Source organism: Xenopus tropicalis, chromosome 5 (genome assembly GCF_000004195.4).
Source record: "Xenopus tropicalis strain Nigerian chromosome 5, UCB_Xtro_10.0, whole genome shotgun sequence".
NCBI classification, from domain to species: Eukaryota; Metazoa; Chordata; class Amphibia; order Anura; family Pipidae; genus Xenopus; species Xenopus tropicalis.
In genome coordinates, this window is record NC_030681.2 from 38,039,858 (window position 1) to 38,054,434 (window position 14,577).

General features: G+C 46.3%; 1 pseudogene across 1 annotated transcript in view; it reads right to left on the reverse strand.

Annotated features, from left to right (window-relative positions):
• Window positions 1–14,577, reverse strand: part of LOC116410846 — a 51,614-nt pseudogene that overhangs the window by 11,587 nt on the left and 25,450 nt on the right. The window contains exon 9 of the transcript XR_004222673.1: window positions 14,172–14,356. The product of XR_004222673.1 is annotated as a sorting nexin-5-like (transcript). The remainder of the gene's footprint in view (window positions 1–14,171; window positions 14,357–14,577) is intronic.

The window sequence follows — 14,577 nt, forward strand, 5'->3', positions numbered from 1 at the left end:
CATCTATGGCACGTTGCACCCCAGAACCACCAATCCACCTGCTATACCAACGCTAAACCATCTCCTGTGAATGTCAGCTGGTTCTACCATTGATGCCAGCACCACACGGGATCTCTAACTGTAACTTCTAAAGGATAGAAAAAGAAAGGTAAGATCATTTAGGAGTCTGAGCTATGGTGAGTATAAATCTTATAAAGATAGCCTTGCTCCCACCCACCCCTAACTTCTGTCTCTCACCTTTTCACCATGATTTCCCCCTTCCTAATCACTGCCCCACTCACCCCAAACTTGTGTCTCTCTCTTGTTTCCGTTCCTATGATTAACCCCTTTCCTAACCAGTTCCCCACCCCAGTGGTGTAATTATAAAGGAAGGAGACCTTGTGGCCGCGGGGGGCCCAGGTCTACTTCCTTCAGGGGGTCAACATGAAGGGTCACGGATGAACTGCAATGCAAGCAAAATCTTATTGCAGGGTGCCCTCTTCCTAAACATTGCCCCACATGCAAAAGTTGGATCACCCTCTTATTCCCTTACCCACGATTAAACCAATACTAACCAATGGGCCACACCAGTGGCATGGCTATGGAGGAAGCAGACCCCCATGGCTGCGGGGGGCCAGTGGTCTACTTCCTCTACAAAGGGGGGCCCACATAGGGGTATGGAGGGTGGTCCATAAATATACACCACTGCCCCACATCCAACCTATTACCTATAATTAACCCTTACTAACCAATACCCCACACACAAATCTGTGATCACCCACTTATTCCCTTAGACATGATTAACCCCTTCCCTAAACAGGGGTGTAACTATAGAGGAAGAAGACCCACGGCCGCGGGGGGCCCAGGACTACTTCCTCTATATGGGGACCAGCATAGGGGTGTGGTGGGTGGCCCGTGATGCACGAAAAAAATCTCACTGCGGGGTGCTTGGTCCCATAAAGTTACACCGCTGTCCCACATCCCAAAGTTCTGTCTCCCTCCTATTCCATTACCTATGATTAACCCTTACTAACCAATGCCCCACACACAAATCTGTGATCACCCACTTATTCCCTTAGCCATGATTAACCCCTTCCCTAAACAGGGGTGTAACTATAGAGGAAGAAGACCCACGGCCGCGGGGGGCCCAGGACTACTTCCTCTATATGGGGACCAGTATAGGGGTGTGGTGGGTGGCCCGTGATGCACGAAAAAAATCTCACTGCGGGGTGCTTGGTCCCATCAAGTTACACCACTGTCCCACATCCCAAAGTTCTGTCGTCTTCTTCATAATCAATTACTAATTTATTCCCTTAACCATGATTAATCCCTTTCCTAACCAGGGGTGTAACTATAAAGGAAGAAGACCCACGGCCGCGGGGGGCCTAGGACTACTTCGTCTATATGGGGACCAGTATAGGGGTGTGGTGGGTGGCCGTGATACACAAAAAAAAAATCTCACTGCGGGGTGCTTGGTCCCATAAAGTTACACCACTGTCCCACATCCCAAAGTTCTGTCGTCTTCTTCATAATCAATTACTAATTTATTCCCTTAGCCATGATTAACCCTTTCCCTAACCAGGGGTGTAAGTATAGAGGAAGAAGACCCACGGCCGCGGGGGGCCCAGGACTACTTCGTCTATATGGGGACCAGTATAGGGGTGTGGTGGGTGGCCCGTGATACATGAAAAAAATCTCACTGCGGGGTGCTTGGTCCCATAAAGTTACACCACTGTCCCACATCCCAAAGTTCTGTCTCCCTCCTATTCCATTACCTATGATTAACCCTTACTAACCAATGCCCCACACACAAATCTGTGATCACCCACTTATTCCCTTAGCCATGATTAACCCCTTCCCTAACCAGGGGTGTAACTATAGAGGAAGAAGACCCACGGCCGCGGGGGGCCCAGGACTACTTCCTCTATATGGGGACCAGTATAGGGGTGTGGTGGGTGGCCCGTGATGCATGAAAAAAATCTCACTGCGGGGTGCTTGGTCCCATCAAGTTACACCACTGTCCCACATCCCAAAGTTCTGTCTTCTTCTTCATAATCAATTACTAATTTATTCCCTTAACCATGATTAATCCCTTTCCTAACCAGGGGTGTAACTATAGAGGAAGAAGACCCACGGCCGCGGGGGGCCCAGGACTACTTCGTCTATATGGGGACCAGTATAGGGGTGTGGTGGGTGGCCCGTGATACATGAAAAAAATCTCACTGCGGGGTGCTTGGTCCCATAAAGTTACACCACTGTCCCACATCCCAAAGTTCTGTCTCCCTCCTATTCCATTACCTATGATTAACCCTTACTAACCAATGCCCCACACACAAATTTGTGATCACCCACTTATTCCCTTAGACATGATTAACCCCTTCCCTAACCAGGGATGTAACTATAGAGGAAGAAGACCCATGGCCGCGGGGGGCCCAGGACTACTTCCTCTATATGGGGACCAGCATAGGGGTGTGGCGGGTGGCCCGTGATGCACGAAAAAAATCTCACTGCGGGGTGCTTGGTCCCATAAAGTTACACCGCTGTCCCACATCCCAAAGTTCTGTCGTCTTCTTCATAATCAATTACTAATTTATTCCCTTAGCCATGATTAACCCTTTCCCTAACCAGGGGTGTAACTATAGAGGAAGAAGACCCACGGCCGCGGGGGGCCCAGGACTACTTTCTCTATATGGGGACCAGTATAGGGGTGTGGTGGGTGGCCCGTGATACATGAAAAAAATCTCACTGCGGGGTGCTTGGTCCCATAAAGTTACACCACTGTCCCACATCCCAAAGTTCTGTCTCCCTCCTATTCCATTACCTATGATTAACCCTTACTAACCAATGCCCCACACACAAATCTGTGATCACCCACTTATTCCCTTAGCCATGATTAACCCCTTCCCTAAACAGGGGTGTAACTATAGAGGAAGAAGACCCACGGCCGCGGGGGGCCCAGGACTACTTCCTCTATATGGGGACCAGTATAGGGGTGTGGTGGGTGGCCCATGATGCACGAAAAAAATCTCACTGCGGGGTGCTTGGTCCCATCAAGTTACACCACTGTCCCACATCCCAAAGTTCTGTCTCCCTCCTATTCCATTACCTATGATTAACCCTTACTAACCAATGCCCCACACACAAATCTGTGATCACCCACTTATTCCCTTAGCCATGATTAACCCCTTCCCTAACCAGGGGTGTAACTATAGAGGAAGAAGACCCACGGCCGCGGGGGGCCCAGGACTACTTCCTCTATATGGGGACCAGCATAGGGGTGTGGTGGGTGGCCGTGATACACAAAAAAAAAATCTCACTGCGGGGTGCTTGGTCCCATAAAGTTACACCACTGTCCCACATCCCAAAGTTCTGTCGTCTTCTTCATAATCAATTACTAATTTATTCCCTTAGCCATGATTAACCCTTTCCCTAACCAGGGGTGTAAGTATAGAGGAAGAAGACCCACGGCCGCGGGGGGCCCAGGACTACTTCGTCTATATGGGGACCAGTATAGGGGTGTGGTGGGTGGCCCGTGATACATGAAAAAAATCTCACTGCGGGGTGCTTGGTCCCATAAAGTTACACCACTGTCCCACATCCCAAAGTTCTGTCGTCTTCTTCATAATCAATTACTAATTTATTCCCTTAGCCATGATTAATCCCTTTCCCTAACCAGGGGTGTAAGTATAGAGGAAGAAGACCCACGGCCGCGGGGGGCCCAGGACTACTTCGTCTATATGGGGACCAGTATAGGGGTGTGGTGGGTGGCCCGTGATACATGAAAAAAATCTCACTGCGGGGTGCTTGGTCCCATAAAGTTACACCACTGTCCCACATCCCAAAGTTCTGTCTCCCTCCTATTCCATTACCTATGATTAACCCTTACTAACCAATGCCCCACACACAAATCTGTGATCACCCACTTATTCCCTTAGCCATGATTAACCCCTTCCCTAAACAGGGGTGTAACTATAGAGGAAGAAGACCCACGGCCGCGGGGGGCCCAGGACTACTTCCTCTATATGGGGACCAGTATAGGGGTGTGGTGGGTGGCCCATGATGCACGAAAAAAATCTCACTGCGGGGTGCTTGGTCCCATCAAGTTACACCACTGTCCCACATCCCAAAGTTCTGTCGTCTTCTTCATAATCAATTACTAATTTATTCCCTTAACCATGATTAATCCCTTTCCTAACCAGGGGTGTAACTATAGAGGAAGAAGACCCACGGCCGCGGGGGGCCCAGGACTACTTCGTCTATATGGGGACCAGTATAGGGGTATGGTGGGTGGCCCGTGATACATGAAAAAAATCTCACTGCGGGGTGCTTGGTCCCATCAAGTTACACCACTGTCCCACATCCCAAAGTTCTGTCGTCTTCTTCATAATCAATTACTAATTTATTCCCTTAGCCATGATTAATCCCTTTCCTAACCAGGGGTGTAACTATAGAGGAAGAAGACCCACGGCCGCGGGGGGCCCAGGACTACTTCCTCTATATGGGGACCAGTATAGGGGTGTGGTGGGTGGCCCGTGATACATGAAAAAAATCTCACTGCGGGGTGCTTGGTCCCATAAAGTTACACCACTGTCCCACATCCCAAAGTTCTGTCTCCCTCCTATTCCATTACCTATGATTAACCCTTACTAACCAATGCCCCACACACAAATCTGTGATCACCCACTTATTCCCTTAGCCATGATTAACCCCTTCCCTAAACAGGGGTGTAACTATAGAGGAAGAAGACCCACGGCCGCGGGGGGCCCAGGACTACTTCCTCTATATGGGGACCAGTATAGGGGTGTGGTGGGTGGCCCATGATGCACGAAAAAAATCTCACTGCGGGGTGCTTGGTCCCATCAAGTTACACCACTGTCCCACATCCCAAAGTTCTGTCGTCTTCTTCATAATCAATTACTAATTTATTCCCTTAACCATGATTAATCCCTTTCCTAACCAGGGGTGTAACTATAGAGGAAGAAGACCCACGGCCGCGGGGGGCCCAGGACTACTTCGTCTATATGGGGACCAGTATAGGGGTGTGGTGGGTGGCCCGTGATACATGAAAAAAATCTCACTGCGGGGTGCTTGGTCCCATCAAGTTACACCACTGTCCCACATCCCAAAGTTCTGTCGTCTTCTTCATAATCAATTACTAATTTATTCCCTTAACCATGATTAATCCCTTTCCTAACCAGGGGTGTAACTATAGAGGAAGAAGACCCACGGCCGCGGGGGGCCCAGGACTACTTCGTCTATATGGGGACCAGTATAGGGGTGTGGTGGGTGGCCCGTGATACATGAAAAAAATCTCACTGCGGGGTGCTTGGTCCCATAAAGTTACACCACTGTCCCACATCCCAAAGTTCTGTCTCCCTCCTATTCCATTACCTATGATTAACCCTTACTAACCAATGCCCCACACACAAATTTGTGATCACCCACTTATTCCCTTAGACATGATTAACCCCTTCCCTAACCAGGGATGTAACTATAGAGGAAGAAGACCCATGGCCGCGGGGGGCCCAGGACTACTTCCTCTATATGGGGACCAGCATAGGGGTGTGGCGGGTGGCCCGTGATGCACGAAAAAAATCTCACTGCGGGGTGCTTGGTCCCATAAAGTTACACCACTGTCCCACATCCCAAAGTTCTGTCGTCTTCTTCATAATCAATTACTAATTTATTCCCTTAGCCATGATTAACCCTTTCCCTAACCAGGGGTGTAACTATAGAGGAAGAAGACCCACAGCCGCGGGGGGCCCAGGACTACTTCGTCTATATGGGGACCAGTATAGGGGTGTGGTGGGTGGCCCGTGTTACATGAAAAAAATCTCACTGCGGGGTGCTTGGTCCCATAAAGTTACACCACTGTCCCACATCCCAAAGTTCTGTCGTCTTCTTCATAATCAATTACTAATTTATTCCCTTAGCCATGATTAATCCCTTTCCTAACCAGGGGTGTAACTATAGAGGAAGAAGACCTAGGCCGCGGGGGGCCCAGGACTACTTCCTCTATATGGGGACCAGTATAGGGGTGTGGTGGGTGGCCCGTGATACATGAAAAAAATCTCACTGCGGGGTGCTTGGTCCCATAAAGTTACACCACTGTCCCACATCCCAAAGTTCTGTCTCCCTCCTATTCCATTACCTATGATTAACCCTTACTAACCAATGCCCCACACACAAATCTGTGATCACCCACTTATTCCCTTAGCCATGATTAACCCCTTCCCTAACCAGGGGTGTAACTATAGAGGAAGAAGACCCACGGCCGCGGGGGGCACAGGACTACTTCCTCTATATGGGGACCAGCATAGGGGTGTGGTGGGTGGCCCGTGATACACAAAAAAAAATCTCACTGCGGGGTGCTTGGTCCCATACAGTTACACCACTGTCCCACATCCCAAAGTTCTGTCGTCTTCTTCATAATCAATTACTAATTTATTCCCTTAGCCATGATTAACCCTTTCCCTAACCAGGGGTGTAACTATAGAGGAAGAAGACCCACGGCCGCGGGGGGCCCAGGACTACTTCGTCTATATGGGGACCAGTATAGGGGTGTGGTGGGTGGCCCGTGATACATGAAAAAAATCTCACTGCGGGGTGCTTGGTCCCATAAAGTTACACCACTGTCCCACATCCCAAAGTTCTGTCGTCTTCTTCATAATCAATTACTAATTTATTCCCTTAGCCATGATTAATCCCTTTCCTAACCAGGGGTGTAACTATAGAGGAAGAAGACCCACGGCCGCGGGGGGCCCAGGACTACTTCCTCTATATGGGGACCAGTATAGGGGTGTGGTGGGTGGCCCGTGATACATGAAAAAAATCTCACTGCGGGGTGCTTGGTCCCATAAAGTTACACCACTGTCCCACATCCCAAAGTTCTGTCTCCCTCCTATTCCATTACCTATGATTAACCCTTACTAACCAATGCCCCACACACAAATCTGTGATCACCCACTTATTCCCTTAGCCATGATTAACCCCTTCCCTAAACAGGGGTGTAACTATAGAGGAAGAAGACCCACGGCCGCGGGGGGCCCAGGACTACTTCCTCTATATGGGGACCAGTATAGGGGTGTGGTGGGTGGCCCATGATGCACGAAAAAAATCTCACTGCGGGGTGCTTGGTCCCATCAAGTTACACCACTGTCCCACATCCCAAAGTTCTGTCGTCTTCTTCATAATCAATTACTAATTTATTCCCTTAACCATGATTAATCCCTTTCCTAACCAGGGGTGTAACTATAGAGGAAGAAGACCCACGGCCGCGGGGGGCCCAGGACTACTTCGTCTATATGGGGACCAGTATAGGGGTGTGGTGGGTGGCCCGTGATACATGAAAAAAATCTCACTGCGGGGTGCTTGGTCCCATAAAGTTACACCACTGTCCCACATCCCAAAGTTCTGTCTCCCTCCTATTCCATTACCTATGATTAACCCTTACTAACCAATGCCCCACACACAAATCTGTGATCACCCACTTATTCCCTTAGCCATGATTAACCCCTTCCCTAAACAGGGGTGTAACTATAGAGGAAGAAGACCCACGGCCGCGGGGGGCCCAGGACTACTTCCTCTATATGGGGACCTGTATAGGGGTGTGGTGGGTGGCCCATGATGCACGAAAAAAATCTCACTGCGGGGTGCTTGGTCCCATCAAGTTACACCACTGTCCCACATCCCAAAGTTCTGTCGTCTTCTTCATAATCAATTACTAATTTATTCCCTTAGCCATGATTAATCCCTTTCCTAACCAGGGGTGTAACTATAGAGGAAGAAGACCCACGGCCGCGGGGGGCCCAGGACTACTTCCTCTATATGGGGACCAGTATAGGGGTGTGGTGGGTGGCCCGTGATACATGAAAAAAATCTCACTGCGGGGTGCTTGGTCCCATAAAGTTACACCACTGTCCCACATCCCAAAGTTCTGTCTCCCTCCTATTCCATTACCTATGATTAACCCTTACTAACCAATGCCCCACACACAAATCTGTGATCACCCACTTATTCCCTTAGCCATGATTAACCCCTTCCCTAAACAGGGGTGTAACTATAGAGGAAGAAGACCCACGGCCGCGGGGGGCCCAGGACTACTTCCTCTATATGGGGACCAGTATAGGGGTGTGGTGGGTGGCCCGTGATGCACGAAAAAAATCTTACTGCGGGGTGCTTGGTCCCATAAAGTTACACCACTGTCCCACATCCCAAAGTTCTGTCGTCTTCTTCATAATCAATTACTAATTTATTCCCTTAGCCATGATTAACCCCTTCCCTAACCAGGGGTGTAACTATAGAGGAAGAAGACCCACGGCCGCGGGGGGCCCAGGCCTACTTCCTCTATATGGGGACCAGCATAGGGGTGTGGTGGGTGGCCCGTGATGCATGATAAAAATCTCATTGCGGGGTGCTTGGTCCCATAGAGTAACACCACTGCCCCACAGTCATAATCCATTACTAATTTATTCCTTTAGCCATGATTAACCCCCTTTTCTAACCAGTGCCCATACCAGTGGCGTAACTATAGAAGAAGAAGACCCAAGGCCGCGGGGGGCCCAGGACTACTTCCTCTACAGGCGGCCCCACATAGGGGTGTGGCGGGTGGCCCAAGATGCACACAAAATCTCAATGGGGGGTGTCTATGAAGATTCTCATTCATCCAGGTCATGATATACAGTATCTAGTAGAATTAAGTCTAAAAACAACTGGACTTTTCTGAGTTTTTCTTGAAAACGTTTCACCACTCATCCGAGTGGCTTCTTCAGTTCAAATGACTGGTAGGGAATTCCCCGGTATTTAAACTCTTGATGGTAGTAGAGTCACAGACATCCAATCACAATGGTTCCATTGAACTTGTTCAGTTAGGTGTTAGCTGAAACTGACAGGTGTAAGAAGGTATGATCCAATCACAATGGTACCAAGATTCTCATTGATGAAGGTGTTAATCCTTCAAAGTACATGACTGGAAGTGTGAACTGTTGTGAAACTGCCGGGGTAAGGATGTCAACGCGCCATTGTATGTTGGTGACAAGCGGTGTCTCAGGCCCCCTCCTCTGTTCAGGGATGGTTTTTCCAGGTTGGCATAAATGGCCTCTTTCACACCTCTTTCAAACCATCTGTCCTCTCGGTCCAAAATATGCACGTTACTGTCCTCAAAAGAGTGACCTTTTTCTTTGAGGTGTAGATAGACTGCCGAGTCTTGTCCTGAGGAGTTCGCCCGCCTATGTTGGGCCATTCTCTTACAGAGAGGTTGTTTTGTCTCCCCAATGTATAAGTCTGAGCACTCTTCACTACACTGGACAGCATAGACCACATTACTTTTCATGTGCTTGGGTGTTGGGTCTTTGATCAAAGACCAACAGAAAGACCAGACCTACAAACAGAAGGGAGGAACACAGCAGGCGAAACAACATAGTCATCCCATATGTTGCTGGAACATCGGAAAAACTTAGGCGAATTTTCAACAAACATCGCATTCCTGTGTTTTTCAAACCCAGCAACACCCTGAGACAAAAGCTGGTGCACCCGAAAGACCCAACACCCAAGCACATGAAAAGTAATGTGGTCTATGCTGTCCAGTGTAGTGAAGAGTGCTCAGACTTATACATTGGGGAGACAAAACAACCTCTCTGTAAGAGAATGGCCCAACATAGGCGGGCGAACTCCTCAGGACAAGACTCAGCAGTCTATCTACACCTCAAAGAAAAAGGTCACTCTTTTGAGGACAGTAACGTGCATATTTTGGACCGAGAGGACAGATGGTTTGAAAGAGGTGTGAAAGAGGCCATTTATGCCAACCTGGAAAAACCATCCCTGAACAGAGGAGGGGGCCTGAGACACCGCTTGTCACCAACATACAATGGCGCGTTGACATCCTTACCCCGGCAGTTTCACAACAGTTCACACTTCCAGTCATGTACTTTGAAGGATTAACACCTTCATCAATGAGAATCTTGGTACCATTGTGATTGGATCATACCTTCTTACACCTGTCAGTTTCAGCTAACACCTAACTGAACAAGTTCAATGGAACCATTGTGATTGGATGTCTGTGACTCTACTACCATCAAGAGTTTAAATACCGGGGAATTCCCTACCAGTCATTTGAACTGAAGAAGCCACTCGGATGAGTGGTGAAACGTTTTCAAGAAAAACTCAGAAAAGTCCAGTTGTTTTTAGACTTAATTCTACTAGATACTGTATATCAATGGGGGGTGCTTGGGCCCCATAAAATTTCACCACTGCCACAAATTTCAAACTTCAGAATATGTTTGTTGTGCATGTTGTGTGTGTATGGGTGTATGCGTGCTGTGTGTGTATGGGTGTATGTGTATGGGTGTATGCCTGCTGTGTGTGTATGTGTGTGTGTGTATGGGTGTATGCGTGTATGTGTGTGTATGGGTGTATGCATGCTCTGTGTGTGTTCTTTATATGTGTGTTTTATGTATGAGAGTAAGTTTGTTGTGTGTATGGGTTGTATGTGTGCTGTGTGTTCTTTATATATGTTTTATGTATGAGAGTATGTTTGTTGTGTGTATGCGTGTGTGTGTGTGCGTGCTGTGTGTATGCGTGTGTGTGTATGCGTGCTGTGTGTGTATGCGTGCTTGTGTGTGTGTGTATGCATGCTTGTGTGTGTGTGTATGCCTGCTTGTGTGTGTACCAGTTTAGTCATTTGAAATGCTCACCCATTTCTTGAATAGGGGAACACTGAGATACATTTCTTCAGTATTATCCGCTAGCATTTCTAGGTGCTTCTAGGGCCATTTTACTTGCAGCACAGCCCATAGCCATATATATATAATATTGAGAGCAGATGGCGGCAGTTCAGCATATTTACAGAGCTTGCATTAACAGCGCAGGAGCTGCTGACTGCACTACAGGTGAGACTGGCTTAGAAGCACCCCCAAATGCCTGTGTGTTTATATACAGCCTTACTGTTCTCCCATTCAACGAAACCAGTAACCAGTGTCAGGATATTTTTATATCCTGGTACTTTACCAAACGTATGCCAATACTGAACCAGCTCATACGCCCAGGTTGTAGAAATGTACTTACTGTACAAGGCTACTGCTATTAGTATATTTAGTACCCCATTGATCCAGGGATTGTACCGATTGCCATTTTGGAGTCAGGAAGGAATTTTTCCCCCCTTCTGAAGCAAATTAAAGATTGCTTCAGACGGGGGTTTTTTGCCTTCCTCTGGATCATCTAGGCAAATTTTATCCCCCTTCCGATCCTAATTAGCATGTACTAATTAGGATTCGGTTTGGGATTAAGCAGAATTCGTTAGGGTGGGTTTGGCCGAACCTAAAAAAGTGGGTTCGGTGCATCCCTACTAATAAGTAATTAAGTCAGTGCAGATGAGACCTATAGTTACCATTAGAATTAAAACAAGTAAATAAATCGGTTTCTAAAATTAATTTAAATAGCAGCGGTTCAGTTCTGGCTTTTTTAAGCCAGCGATGGGCTACATATGTAACTAGGATTAGATACTATTACAACAACGTTTTTTTTATACCAATTGCTTACAGTGTGTTTTGTCTCAAAATGTATGACTGATGTATGGTTTTGTGGGATGTGTGTGAATGTGACAATAGGGCACTGTAAAAATAAGCCCAAATATCTCAGGCCATATTAGGCATAAAATACAGGGAAACTTAGATTTAGAGAAAACCAGGCAGAGCTTGATTAACCAAAATGCTGCCTGCTACTTTACCCCCACTTTTTAGTAATTTATTTATCAACAGCATAAATAGGGCCATCATCAGCGATTCCTTAGTATTAATATTCTAAAATCATTACTGGTTAGGGAAGTATTGCTGCAGATTATATGGTTAGCCAAGCAGCGGAGGTATAAACCCCACCTATGCTCTGCTGCCAACGTGATTGGCTCCAACACAGTAAAAATAGCCAATGTGTGTGTGAGTGAGTGTATGCGTCTGAACACCTAAATAGGGACCGTATAGGGAATCATTGCAGCAAATCATATGGTTAGCCAAGCAGTGGGGATTTAACCCTCATTACACCTATGATAACCAGGTGATTTGCTCCAACAAAATAAAATTAGCTAAGATCTGTGTGAGTGAAAGCCAATTAAATATGTATGTATGGATAGTTAGCTAATTGTTCCTTTCAGTCATTACTGAAGAGGAAAGGTCCCATGACAGTTTGTCACTAGGTGCTGGACCAGATAGGGAACTATTGCAGCAAATGATAGGGTGAGCCATTTGCTGGAATAGGTGTGTGAATGGACAGTAACAAGAGTTGAAGCCTTGACGTGGCGTTACTGCTCACATGGGTAACCGTGTGCCAATTCAACCATTTATGAGAGTGGAATTATGGAACATCTAAGGTGCCTTGCAATAGTATTCAAACCCTTGAGCAATTATAAACAATTAGAAAATATTCCGTTTGCAAAAGTTTTCTAAAATTATGTTTTGCCACAATAAAAGGTTTAAGCCCGTGGGTAGGCATGTACCAGCAGGGTGTGCATATGGGCCACAGAAAGGACTGGGCTTCCTACATAAGGGGTGGGGTTTAGCTGGTTTAGCACAGAGCTTTGGAGGATGAGGGGGATGGATTGTGAAGATCAGGTTGATGTTTGGGTCCCCAAAATTCCTATCAGTAACCCTGAGTGTAGAAGAGCCACCTTTTTCTTACTAAAGGACAAGGAAACCTACATTTATTGGGTGCAAGTGTCTAATCTAGCCCTGATCTCTTTCAATCAACTAAGAAAAAATTGCTCTGGCCCCAGTAACTTCTATATCAGATTATTTTTTTGTGATTTTTCTTCACTTTTCCAGTTTTAGACTTGCATCTGCACAGTAGTGGGAAATCTGAAAATGCGCAGGCTTAAGTCTATGTATGCTGAAGGGTGACTGGAAATGGTTATGCAGCACTCCTTCAGAAAACTCCCTCCCCCCAAAAAATATTGGCAAAATATTGGTTAATTTGGGTTTCCTTGCCCTTGCATTTCGCCTCAAATTTGGCATCTTTGTGCTGCTGAACTTTTTTAAGTAGCAAATAGTAACTGTTTCTCTTGCACTATTTCACTGTATTTTGAACCCTTCTAATTTCAACAAGATGCCAGGTATGTTTTTTGTCTTTAATTTACCAAATTACCAGGGGTGGCAACTACAAGAAACATGTACCAATCTCCTGGCATGACAAAGGCCTTTATGAGATTCTTCCTTGGATTCTAAAAATCTGTTGTTCATAGCTGTTACCAGTAAACAAAATAAACACTAAATACTCTCACCAGGTAATTAGTGGGTGCTGGTACACCCTATATAATACATACCCTGCCCCCCCTTGCCACGACAAATCCACCTTGTCACAGGCGACTAATCTCCTCGATATTCCATCCCACTGGCTTGAATGTAATCGGCAATCGCGACGCCGCATATGCCATCCCACCGCCGATTTACAGGCAGGCGACTAATCTCCCCGTCTGCCACGGCCCTTATACACACCTAGAGCTGCAGCAGGCAGCTGATAACGGAGAGCAAAGTTTGCACTTCCTGGATATTCAGCAGTAATTTCCAAAGCTCAGGTAACTCATTAATGGCTGACCATTTAACTATTTATTTCTAGATATTAATATAGTACAATGAGTCTCTGGCTCCACCAGCAACAAAACTGCCGATTACTCCTGAGGGCTCTAATTTTAAAATGCTTTAATGCACTTCCTGATAGAGGTATGGGACCGGTTATCCCAAATGCTTGGGACCTGGAGTTTACCGGATAAGGGGTCTTTCTTTAATTTGGATCTCTTTACCTTAAGTGTGCTAAAAATATAATTTAAACATTAAACTTAATAGAATTGTTTGCCACAAATAAGCATGAATTGTATCAATTAGTTGGGATCATTTAAAAGGTAGTTTAATTATTACAGAGAAAAAAGAAGTCACTTTTAATAAATTATTTCATTAAAATAGAGTCTCTGCTTTCTGCATAACAGATTTACAGATAACAGATCCCATACCTGTATTTGGAATCTGAGAAAGGAAAGGAAAGCCTATTTCATGTAATGGCTGAATAACAATATTTTAGTTGGAAACTCCTCAATTAAACCATTGAAAAGTCATAAAGAATATAACCTGTATAAATAGCACTGATCTACAATACACCAAAGCAACCATTAGAGGGCAGCAAAGAAATACCATGTTCTACTGATGTGTCCATACCTGTGCGAGTCCTCACGTGTCTTTATAGGTCAAAAGCATCATTAAAGCCTTTCCCGCAGAAGGTGCACAGGTGCCTTTTTACTTGACTATGACACTTGAGGTGACGATTGAGCATGCGTTAACTGAAAGCCTTTGGCACAGATCTCACAACTGTAAATCTCCTCACTGCACGACCCAGTTGTGAACTGAAAGGGCAAGATGATGAGAGTTGGTAAATAACAGGAACAGCAGCTTTGGGTGGTGATTACTTGTAAAACACAAGCAGTGTGTACACCTTGTATAACACGTGCAGAAACACACAAAAGATCCAGCATTGCATGTTATGTTATTTGCATACTATAGGGAACATTTTTTGTCTGTTTGTCTGCTTTCTTGGGTTTGCAAGCAAAGTAAATGCCAGTATTCT